This window comes from Mercurialis annua, linkage group LG1-X (genome assembly GCF_937616625.2).
Source record: "Mercurialis annua linkage group LG1-X, ddMerAnnu1.2, whole genome shotgun sequence".
Taxonomy (NCBI): Eukaryota; Viridiplantae; Streptophyta; class Magnoliopsida; order Malpighiales; family Euphorbiaceae; genus Mercurialis; species Mercurialis annua.
The window spans coordinates 23705330-23718517 of record NC_065570.1 but is presented as its reverse complement, the minus strand read 5'-3'; the positions used below and the strand labels follow the sequence as shown (position 1 = coordinate 23718517).

General features: G+C 34.5%; 1 long non-coding RNA gene across 2 annotated transcripts; it reads left to right on the top strand.

Moving 5' to 3' along the window:
* The first annotated feature begins 2555 nt into the window (after window positions 1–2555).
* On the top strand, window positions 2556–11605 carry LOC126665296 (uncharacterized). Of its 2 annotated transcripts, none has more exons than XR_008790972.1 (3): window positions 2556–3563; window positions 4150–8733; window positions 11234–11605. It is a non-coding gene; the product is annotated as an uncharacterized LOC126665296 (long non-coding RNA). The 2 variants fall into 2 exon arrangements; XR_008790971.1 differs by having other exon boundaries at window positions 4137–8733.
* Window positions 11606–13188: the final 1583 nt, after the last annotated feature.

The following is a 13188-nucleotide window of genomic DNA, read 5'->3' as shown; positions in this document are numbered from 1 at the left end:
ACGTTACGAAACAAATCCAAACATATAACCTTTTTAGAGATTTAAACCAAACATTTACAAACCCTACGAAACAAATGCAAACGTTTCCCCATTTTAGCGATTTAATCCAAACGTTTATAACGGTTCGAAACAAATCCAAACATTTCACCTTTTTAGCGATTTAAGCCAAACATTTACAAACGCTACGAAACAAAACCAAGTGTTTCACCTTTTTAGCAATTTAAGCCAAACATTTACAAACGTTACGAAACAAATCCAAGTGTTTCACCTTTGTAGTGATTTAAGCCAAACGTTTACAAACGCTACAAAATAAATCCAAACGTTTCACCTTTTTAGCGATTTAAACCAAACGTTTACAAATGTTACGAAACAAATCCAAACTTTTAAAAACGTTACAAAAAAAATCCAAGCGTTTCACCTTTATAGAAATTTAAGCGAAACGTTTACAAACGTTACGAAACAAAACCAAACGTTTCACCTTTTTAGCGATTAATGCCAAACGTTTCACCTTTTTAGCAATTTAAGCCAAACGTTTACAAACGTTACGAAACAAATCCAAACGTTTCACCTTTTTAGCGATTTAAGTCAAACGTTTAAAAACGTTACAAAAGAAATAAAAGCGTTTCACCTTTTTAGAAATTTAAGCCAAACGTTTACAAACGTTACAAAACAAATCCAAGCGTTTTACCTTTTTAGAAATTTAAGCCAAACATTTACAAACGTTATGAAATTTCAAATGTTTCACCTTTTTAGCGATTTAAGCCAAACATATACAAACGGTACGAAACAAATCCAAAAGTTTAACCTTTTTACCGAATTAAGCCAAACGTTTACAAACGTTACGAAACAAATGCAAACGTTTCCCCATTTTAGCGATTTAAGCCAAACGTTTAAAAGGGTTCGAAACAAATCCAAATGTTTCATCTTTTTAGCGATTTAAGCTAAACCTTTACAAAAGCTACGAAACAAAACCAAGTGCTTCACCTTTTTAGCAATTTAAGCCAAACGTTTACAAACGTTACGAAACAAATCCAAGTGTTTCACCTTTTTAGCGGTTGAAGCCAAACGTTATGAAACAAATCCAAACGTTTCACCTTTTTAGCGATTTAAGCCAAACATTTACAAACGTTGGGAAACAAATCCAAACGTTTAAAAACATTACAAAACAAATCCAAGTGTTTCACCTTAATAGAAATTTAAGCCAAACGTTTACAAACGTTACGTAACAAAACCAAACGTTTCCCCTTTTTAGCGATTTATGCCAAACGTTTCACCTTTTTAGCAATTTAAGCCAAACGTTACGAAACAAATCCAAACGTTTCCCCTTTTTAGTGATTTAAGCCAAATGTTTACAAATGTTATGAAACAAAACCAAACGTTTCACCTTTTTAACGATTTAAGCCAAACGTGTACAAACCTTACGAAACAAAGCCATACGTTTCACTTTTTTAGCAATTTAAGCCAAACATTTACAAACGTTACGAAATTTCAAACGTTTCACCTTTTTAGCGATTTAAGCCAAACATATACAAATGGTACGAAACAAATCAAAACATTTAACCTTTTTAGCGATTTAAGCCAAACGTTTACAAACGTCACGAGACAAATGCAAACGTTTCCCCATTTTAGCGATTTAAGCCAAACGTTTAAAACGGTTCGAAACAAATCCAAACATTTCACCTTTTTAGTGATTTAAGCTAAACCTTTACAAACGCTACGAAACAAAACCAAGTGTTTCACCTTTTTAGCAAATTAAGCCAAACGTTACGAAACAAATCCAAGTGTTTCACCTTTTTAGCGGTTTAAGCCAAACGTTTACAAACGCTACAAAATAAATCCAAACGTTTCACCCTTTTAGCGATTTAAAACAAACGTTTACAAATGTTACGAAACAAATCCAAACTTTTACAAACGTTACAAAAAAAATCCAAGCGTTTCACCTTTATTGAAATTTAAGCGAAACGTTTACAAACGTTACGAAACAAAACCAAACGTTTCACCTTTTTAGCGATTAATGCCAAACGTTTCACATTTTTAGCAATTTAAGCCAAACGCTTACAAACGTTACGAAACAAATCCAAACGTTTCACCTTTTTAGCGATTTAAGCCAAATGTTTACAAATGTTATGAAACAAAACCAAACGTTTCCCCTTTTTAACGATTTAAGCCAAACGTTTACAAACGTTACGAGACAAAGCCAAACATTTACAAACGCTACGAAAGAAATCCAAGCGTTTCACCTTTAAAGCAATTTAAGCCAAAAAGAATGCAAATGATACGAAACAAAACCAAACGTTTCCCCTTTTTAGCGATTTAAGCCAAACGTTTACAAACATTAAGAAACAAATCCAAGCGCTTCACCTTTTTAGCAATTTAAGCAAAACGTTTACTAACGTTACGGAACAACACAAAATGTTTCACATTTTTAGCGATTTAAGCCAAACGTTTACAAACGCTACGAAACAAATCTGAAAATGATTTTCAGATTTATGCCTAATGAGAGGCTGCCTTTGAGGCAAGATTTCAGGATGATAAACATGTCGGATTAAGTTTGTGTCTTAATGAAAAACGTAGGTGATATTACAGAGAATATGAATGTCAATTTTGTTTTGGGTTTCCACGACGATACGTGCTCTATTTCTGACCCTGAAACAGCAGCAAAAGTGAGGCTGTTATGAAGCCAAAAATAATAATTAAAGACCCTACTTTAGAAAATTATTCTGAACAAACCGTAAGTCGAAACTAGTCGAAGTCTTCACGGAAGTTGTAGATATGATTGTGAAGTATAAGAATGTCAAATTTGTTTTGGAGCGGAACTGTTTTCCGGGTGATGTTTCGAGGCCCAAACAGCAGCCCTTAGAGGACTGTTTTAGCTGTTTTGAAAATCAGCTTTAGGAAACCAACTTCCGAATTAGTTTCCGACACTTTCGAGATCTATTTTCAAACTAAGGTCTAAACGAATATTGTAGGCAACGTTCCAAACTGTAAGAATGTCATTTTTATTTAAAATTTGGATGACTCTAAGTAATAATTTTAATAGCTCAAAATTGGTCGAAAAACATGAAATAAATAAGACGTTTTAAGAAGCTAACTTTGAGCAATATTTTGGAGACCTTAGAGATGTCGAATGAAGTTCGAGTCTGAAGGAAAGTCGTAGATGATTTTATGGACTATAGAAATGTAAAATGTATTTGGTAAACGGGTGATATTAGATGAGCGTTTTTGATAGCCGAAGTGGGCTATAAAAGCAATTTTGAATAAGTTAAAGTTATTTAAATAGTATTGCTTTGATTAATCAAATATGATTTTTGATTAATACCAAAGATAGTGAAAAAGGCGTTTTGAAGTTCTATCGAAAATAATTTGATACGAGTACGCTGAGTTACGTTTAGTTATTAAACGTAATATTTTGGTCGTTATAAAATAAGGATTTTTATTATATTTTCTAACGATAGAATTCTACGTTAGATACGACGAATTATCAAGCTACGGACTTGACGAACCAAGATATCTTGACGGGGATCGATGATATATTTTATTATTTTGGATTATTAGCGATCCAGGTGAGTTGCATTTTACTTTCGCGTATTATATATTAAAGTTATTTTATATAGATATATATATACTGTTTACACGCATCGCATTATATATAATTGATTGAAATGTTATATGGTTATTTAATTTCTATATACGAGGACTAGTATGCGATCCTAAGAAACTAGCTACCTATTGGGTGTCAATAGGCTGTGTGATCACCAGTATTGAGTCAGTCTAGTATGTTTACATTTGAGAAATGATGTGATATGTATGGCATGATATGAATATGAAATTCAAGATTGGGTATATGATTTTGATACGAGTGAGCACTCGGCTACGGTGTAGTCTGGAGTCCCCGTATCTAGTGGCTGGGCCACCAGTGAGTTGGACTCACAACTTGAAATTACGATTGGGTTGAATGATATATGATTATTCGAGAGATGTGTCGCATGCTAGGATATTAGTTTCGTACGGATCAAATACCTGTTTATATGTTTTATATTATTGTTTTCTTGAGATGCGATGTTATATTTTATATTAATACCGTTAGTAACTTGCAAGCTCACTCAATATTTCCCAAAATACTGACTCCCTCACAGTGTTTTATTTCAGGTGATCGAAGTCGGACCAGACAGACCATCTCCTTTGTGTCGGCAGCCTTTTGGCTTACACAAAGTACGAGTTTTTATAGAGCTGCAGTAGTCAGTAGGTGTCAGTACAAGGTTTATGAATCAATTTCAAACGGTATTTGAAAAGTAAACTCTGATATAATTTTATAAATGAATTGTTTAGAAAGATGGCGTTTAGCCGTTTGAATTTGATACCAATTACTGTGAATGGAATTGGTGATGTTTGTGATCAGAAACAGGGCGGTGCTGGATATGAGATATCGCTCGGTAAGACCCTGGTTTCTAGGAATTGTTTCGCGAATGTTTTCAGAAAAGGAATACGATATTTTTATAATTGAATTATATTATTTAAAGAAGATTTCTGATAATGTATTATATATAATAAAACGTTTTAATCGCGAAAAATTTATATTGATTTTAGGTTTGCTACGGGTTCCGGAACTACCACTCCCGTTCCGTAGCGCCGGTCGCGGCTTAATAATTTGGGTCGTGACAATTGTGGTATCAGAGCAGTTGGTCCAGTTACCTCTGCTAATATGTGTTTTGTCAGTTAAGTGACCTAGGAACTACTGCAGCTATAGAGTTGAGCTCTGTCTGATCCAAGTAGTTTGCATTGTTGTCTTGTGATAAGTGTAGTTGATTGGTTTGTGAAATGCTTGTTTGTTTCTGTGACATGCATATATGACATGCATACGCATATTTTATTTTCAATAGGATATGCATATGCGACATGCATATCCAGATGGAATCTCGAGGAGATGCAATGCCCCCTATGACTATAATATAACTGATGTTACTATGACTTGATAGTAACACGTACTTGATTGGCATTGAATAACGCCATATGCTGTCGAATTTGATCAATTGAAGTGTCAAAAAGAGAATGAAGAAGGAATGCAAAGTTACAAAAGTTGAAGAACTTTCCAGATACAGAGTTTAAAGGTCTAGAGAGCTTACAAAACTCAAACTTTATAACTTTCTAAAGTTGTTTTGTTTAAACAATTTTGAAAGCATAATTGTGCCTAGACTCGTGATAGTCATTGATAAATGCCACGACATTGATAGAAGTGCATCACTACATATACTGCTAATGAAAAGAACAATAAATGAATACATGCATTAATAGTACATGCATCATATGCATTATGCTTAGACGAAAAGGTGAGATGTGGCAACTCTTTGAGGATGAGAGACGTCATCACCCTAGTGCACAATTTTGCTAAGATTTAAATGGAGTTTGGATTTAAATCTCGAAATAAGATGTTTTATTTGAAAAAGTTTTCAAGGAATTTTTTTTTAAGTAAGTATACCTAGACCAGAACTCTGTGACGGAAGTGAAATGCTCGCGAGCAAGCTGCGATTAAGGCCATGAGGCGAATGAATACGTATAATTGCGAGAATATAGAAGTTATGCTTCTAGGATATGAACTTAGCCATGAGTTAACGAGCTAGATTATAGCTAAAAATCATAGATGTATTGGAAAGTTATGTGTACCAGATTAGTGGTAAGCTAGAAAGTAAGTATCTCTTTGACAGGACGTCAAAGATGTTAAACTACAATATAAGAGAAGAAATATATAAGAAGATATAATCGAAAGATTGACGGGTGCATGTCATAGTGCAAGGAACATACATAGTTTACTATGCATTGACGTGATAAGCTATAGATATGATCTACGAATCGTGAAGGTTAGTAAAACCGTGATAACTTCTGATTGAGCCGTTGGATCAAGTTGATATCAGAATATGATATTCCTAAGATGGTTACCAACGTATTAACCGTTATGATCATCAAACTGAAAACTAGAAGTAGTTTTCCTAAGAGTATCGATGATGGACATGTATGGATAGAAGTGGGTTAGTAGACCACAGAAAATATAAACGCGATGAATGTATGTGGAATGTAAGATCCCAAATTTCAAGTTTGGCTGATAAGGTATATATGAATTATGAACATAAGAAGTATATAAGATGTGCATGGCATGAAATGTACAAATAAGAGTTGAGCTATGATAGTATTCAATGAGAAGGAAGGATATAGGAGTCAATAAGGACATAAGATCCTAAAATTTTGATATGAGGAATAATAATGTGTGAAATAAACAACGCTAAACTAAGTATGCGAGTATAGGAAAACCGCTCATTGGATATAATTGAGTTAGTGTATGGTAAAGACATGTAAATGATGAGTTGAAGAAGAAGAACATGAATAGTTAAGATTACGATATCGAGAGAGACGTCGTAATTTAAAGACTTTGATCAATGTCTAAGGTACATCTATTTGAAAGTAAGATGAAGGCATTATACCAATAGAGGGACCGATAAGTTCGGGTTTAGGTAACACACAAAGTTGACAGGTACATTAGCTGTACCTAGTAAAGTACGTCAAGGAATGATATAAACTATGTTTGGATTAATGCCAAAAGTTTATGAAAGGTCTATAAATGATTCGGATAGGAAGAAAGACACGAGGAGTGTCAAGGATTAGTGCCTCAACCTTTAAGATGTTGACGAAACAAGGTCAAGCTGTCTAGTGACAGTAACGTTTGCTATAGGATCCAGAAAGTCTTAAGAGACGTCTGGACAGATCGAGGCGATTCTATATGGAAGTAACTAGTGTGAGGAAAGATTCGAAAGGTGTTGCAAAGGTCGAATGTTAGAATCAACATATATTTCGCATAAGGGATGAGGAGTGTGAAAGGAGTACGATTATAAGGCTTAATATTAGTTGTGCTGACAGAACAAATGTTAGTGTAAGATGCATTCCATAAGTATAGTGAATGTTACTATGTTTAATACTGAAGTAATTCAAGGTAAGCAATGTCTAAGATAGTCATAGACAATCGGATATGCAACGATGAGGAATGAAATGAAAGACGACGACAAGGATAAGTCATGAATAAGAGGACTCATAAGGAGTTTGAATATAAGGAAATTACATGGAAGAAACGAAGAGTTATCATAGAATTCTAAAGATGTTACTTCTATAACTCCAAGAATAAGTTATCTATGGGTTTATAGACCAACATAGAACAAGTTGTTAAGGATGTATACGGAAAAAAAAATTATATATCAAAGATGATAGCTAAGAGGATAATCAAGTTTAATTATTTAAACTTGATACACTTCGAGATTGATGAACTGTATGAAGGATCCAATCAAGAGAGTTCGAGAACCACAAGATGGTTAACAATATAGAAGTATAACAATGCAAAGAATAAGCTCAGGATACAGTAAAGTATCATTAGATAAATAATGTCTAATGAAAGCTATTGGTCATTAAGATAAAGAGCTATCGAAATGATATGAAAGGATAACAAAATATCAAGAGACGTATCGAAGCAGTGTAGATAACACTTGTAGCTATTGACAAGGATATTCTGCTAAAGTGACATACAACTTGAAAGTAAGGAGTATAATCATAAGTATAAGGGAAGACAAACAGTATGAGAAGCGGATGCCAATTCGATAAGGATATAGACACGAACATAGGATAAGTCTAGAAAAGACTCGACTCATGATACAAGATCATGATGTTGACGAGTCAACGAGGCAATAAGCCAACGATTCAAAGTAACGATAAGATGATTGATGTATGATTACGATCAGCAAAATTATAAGTGAGGCAATTACTTTGGATAAGCAATTCAAGTAATGTAAATCTAGGAAACTCTTCTAACAGTAAGTAAGCAGAGAAGACCGTCAAGGGATGATGATAAGAAGTGACTTCTAGAGACACTATGGATTAAAAAGACGATATCAAGAAAGGTCTGAAATTAATAGTTAATGTCATTGCACCGGAGGTACAAGGATTGGAATAACGATTCCGCATACCGACAAGTACCCTAAGACAAGTATGGTATAACCATTAAGGAAAATGGTAAAGATATTAGTTTAAATAAGTAAGAAAGTTTATTTAGAATTCGAGGACGAATTCTTATAAGGGGGGAAGAATGTAATGCCCCGTACTTTTGGAAATATTAATAGCAGTGTCACGAGGCATAAATATAATGATTTAGTATTAAGAACGTCAGAATTAAGTTCAAGAAATAAGAATTAGACCAAAGTGGTCTAATAAAATTTATCGCAATATAATAATTTAATTATTATGCGATAAATTGGAATTTAGCGGAACTTAAGTATCGAAATAAGAAAAATATATAATTCATTGGATTCGAGTAAATAAATAATGCGGAGTCCATTATTTATCAATAAATAAATTATCGTCATGCTTTCATAAATTTAGGAAACCGTTTTATAAATTAGACGCGACAATTAATTAAAGATTTGAGTTAAAGTGTAATTTAACCAAATTGAACTTAAGTTGAACTTTAACCAAACTTAGAAAAAAAGTATTGTATGAGTCATGTTATAAGAGTAATGAATAGATAAGAAAAGAATAAGAATAGAAGAGAAGAATATAAGGTTACAGAACAAAAAAGATCATCACGCCATCTTCTTTCTTCTCTTGTGCGCGCGATGGACGACGACATCGATAACTCCGCGATCCGACCACCGTTTTCGATGATTCAAATTGCTATGGATAGCTAACTCAATAAGGAATAAGGTAACCTCAGAATTTATGTCTTTTATTAAGGTTTTGATGGTGTTTTATTGAGTTAAAAATCAGAATACTTGCTGCCCTGTTTTTGTTTAACTCTAGGATGAGTTTTAACCTATGATTTTGAGTTGTTTTTGATTGATTCTTTGAGCATAAGCTTTGGTTATGGAAGGGGAGTGAGCTAGCATGTCGGGGTAGGTTTAAAGGGGCTGAAACAGCAGCGTTTGGCTGCTAAAAGAGCAGCATGTTGCTGCTGCCAATTTGCAGCAACACTGCAGCAAAACTACTGCAACCCGCAGCAGTTTTGGCTGCCTATGGGGACTGTTTGGGCAGTCCCCGACATGTCTAGGACGTCGACTTTTGAGTATACATCGAGTCTAAAGCATGACGTGTTGATTTGGAGTTAAAATCATGGTTTAAAGTGGTTTAAAACTAAGTTTATAAAATGCAGAAAATTAAAGTTAAAAACAGTTTGTGACACCAAGTTTAGGCCACGATAAGAAGGTCGTTGAGCGATGATTTTTGAGAAGGCTTGAGTAGTATATTGTAAGGGATATACGGAGAGTGAAACGTGATAGTCGGATTAGAATTTGAATGATTGAATAGGTCTGTGATGATTGAAATAGATGGGGTGTTCAAAATTATGAAATCTGGAAATTAGTGAATCAAGCCACGAAGGCTACTTCGCCTATAAAAACGGACCTCGAACCTTAGTAATCTTAACCCGAAAGTGAATGAGATATATAATTGACATTACATAGATGAGTTTTATGAAAAATAATAGTACAGTTGTTAAGATAAATTAAAAGTTATCGAGGTTTGAAGTTGAGTGAAAAATCTGAAAATGATTTTCAGATTTATGCCTAATGAGAGGCTGCCTTTGAGGCAAGATTTCAGGATGATAAACATGTCGGATTAAGTTTGTGTCTTAATGAAAAACGTAGGTGATATTACAGAGAATATGAATGTCAATTTTGTTTTGGGTTTCCACGACGATACGTGCTCTATTTCTGACCCTGAAACAGCAGCAAAAGTGAGGCTGTTATGAAGCCAAAAATAATAATTAAAGACCCTACTTTAGAAAATTATTCTGAACAAACCGTAAGTCGAAACTAGTCGAAGTCTTCATGGAAGTTGTAGATATGATTGTGAAGTATAAGAATGTCAAATTTGTTTTGGAGCGGAACTGTTTTCCGGGTGATGTTTCGAGGCCCAAACAGCAGCCCTTAGAGGACTGTTTTAGCTGTTTTGAAAATCAGCTTTAGGAAACCAACTTCCGAATTAGTTTCCGACACTTTCGAGATCTATTTTCAAACTAAGGTCTAAACGAATATTGTAGGCAACGTTCCAAACTGTAAAAATGTCATTTTTATTTAAAATTTGGATGACTCTAAGTAATAATTTTAATAGCTCAAAATTGGTCGAAAAACATGAAATAAATAAGACGTTTTAAGAAGCTAACTTTGAGCAATATTTTGGAGACCTTAGAGATTTCGAATGAAGTTCGAGTCTGAAGGAAAGTCGTAGATGATTTTATGGACTATAGAAATGTAAAATGTATTTGGTAAACGGGTGATTTTAGATGAGCGTTTTTGATAGTCGAAGTGGGCTATAAAAGCAATTTTGAATAAGTTAAAGTTATTTAAATAGTATTGCTTTGATTAATCAAATATGATTTTTGATTAATACCAAAGATAGTGAAAAAGGCGTTTTGAAGTTCTATCGAAAATAATTTGATACGAGTACGCTGGGTTACGTTTAGTTATTAAACGTAATATTTTGGTCGTTATAAAATAAGGATTTTTATTATATTTTCTAACGATAGAATTCTACGTTAGATACGACGAATTATCAAGCTACGGACTTGACGAACCAAGATATCTTGACGGGGATCGATGATATATTTTATTATTTTGGATTATTAGCGATCCAGGTGAGTTGCATTTTACTTTCGCGTATTATATATTAAAGTTATTTTATATAGATATATATATACTGTTTACACGCATCGCATTATATATAATTGATTGAAATGTTATATGGTTATTTAATTTCTATATACGAGGACTAGTATGCGATCCTAAGAAACTAGCTACCTATTGGGTGTCAATAGGCTGTGTGATCACCAGTATTGAGTCAGTCTAGTATGTTTACATTTGAGAAATGATGTGATATGTATGGCATGATATGAATATGAAATTCAAGATTGGGTATATGATTTTGATACGAGTGAGCACTCGGCTACGGTGTAGTCTGGAGTCCCCGTATCTAGTGGCTAGGCCACCAGTGAGTTGGACTCACAACTTGAAATTACGATTGGGTTGAATGATATATGATTATTCGAGAGATGTGTCGCATGCTAGGATATTAGTTTCGTACGGATCAAATACCTGTTTATATGTTTTATATTATTGTTTTCTTGAGATGCGATGTTATATTTTATATTAATACCGTTAGTAACTTGCAAGCTCACTCAATATTTCCCAAAATACTGACTCCCTCACAGTGTTTTATTTCAGGTGATCGGAGTCGGACCAGACAGACCATCTCCTTTGTGTCGGCAGCCTTTTGGCTTACACAAAGTACGAGTTTTTATAGAGTTGCAGTAGTCAGTAGGTGTCAGTACAAGGTTTATGAATCAATTTCAAACGGTATTTGAAAAGTAAATTCTGATATAATTTTATAAATGAATTGTTTAGAAAGATGGCGTTTAGCCGTTTGAATTTGATACCAATTACTGTGAATGGAATTGGTGATGTTTGTGATCAGAAACAGGGCGGTGCTGGATATGAGATATCGCTCGGTAAGACCCTGGTTTCTAGGAATTGTTTCGCGAATGTTTTCAGAAAAGGAATACGATATTTTTATAATTGAATTATATTATTTAAAAAAGATTTCTGATAATGTATTATATATAATAAAACGTTTTAATCGCGAAAAATTTATATTGATTTTAGGCTTGCTTTGGGTTCCGGAACTACCACTCCCGTTCCGTAGCGCCGGTCGCGGCTTAATAATTTGGGTCGTGACAGTCGTTTTAGAAATTAAAACAACGAATAACTTGAAAACGGTAAAACGACGGCGGCTATAACAGAAAGGAAAATGTACCGTTTTGCAAAACTAAAGTTGAGAATCATAGATAATCGAGTCTATAAAGACTGAGACGAAACGGTTCTGAAATACACGCTAAAACGAGAGAGAACGAATCACAATACGGAGGTGTCGATTAAAGCTTGAAAATAGAAAACTAAGATCAAGACTTACCGATTTCTGCAGAAGTTTGAGATGAATTAGGAGATGAATTATGAGATGAATTTCAGTGAGTTTTGAAGAATAAAATGACGTCTAGGGTTGATGTGAATGAGGGGGAGAATTTGGGTAAGAAACGCAAATATATAAGGTAAGACAATTAGGTTACATTGATGCCAAATATGGCACTAGAGTATGTCCCGTTTGAGAACATGAAGTCTCAAACGAGACAGCCCACAAGGAGCAAGGTCTCGTTCGAGACCTCATGGTCTCGAACGAGACACAACGAGCAAATTAACTGGTCTCGTTTCAAACGAGACCTGACCCAAAAAAATGGGTTGAACCGAGTTTGGTTCAACCCTAACCTGATTCAACCGCGACTTGAACCAGACCAAACTTAAATCGAACCACGAAACAACCCAAAACCAAACCAAAAATTACTCAAATCAAGAATCCTCTCACGAAACCACAAATGACCCGAATTAAATACCGGAAACTCTTAACAATAAAAATTAAAATTTTTACAGGGTATTACAATGGCCTTCGCCACTCTGTTGTAACGTGTGCTAAACTTCCTGCAGATTTCCTACTTAATGCATCAGCCACCATATTGGCTTTACCCGGATGATACTGTATAGTGGAATCGTAATCCTTAAGCAACTCTAGCCATCTCCTTTGTCTGAGATTCAATTCACGTTGGTCAAAGATATACCTCAAACTTTTATGATCCGTGAATATCTCGCACGTTGCACCGTACAAGTAATGTCTCCAGATTTTTAATGCAAAGATTACTGCTGCTAATTCCAAGTCATGAGTAGGATAGTTCAATTCATGCTTTTTCAGTTGGCGAGAAGCATAAGCTATTACTCGTCCATGTTGCATTAAAACACATCCTAAACCAACCCTTGAAACATCACATTAAACAGTGAATCATTCAATACCTTCCGGTAATGCTAGCACTGGAGCTGTCGTTAGACACTCCTTCAGTTTCTGAAAACTGTTATCGCATTTCTCTGTCCATTCGTACTTTGCATTTTTTTGAGTTAACTTCGTCAATGGTGCAGAGATTTTTGAGAAATCTTGCTCAAATCTTCTGTAGTATCCTGCTAAACCAAGGAAACTACGAATTTCAGTCACCGAAGTTGGTCGTTTCCATTCCACAACCGCTTCAATCTTCTTTGGATCTACTTTAATTCCACTTTGAGACACAAC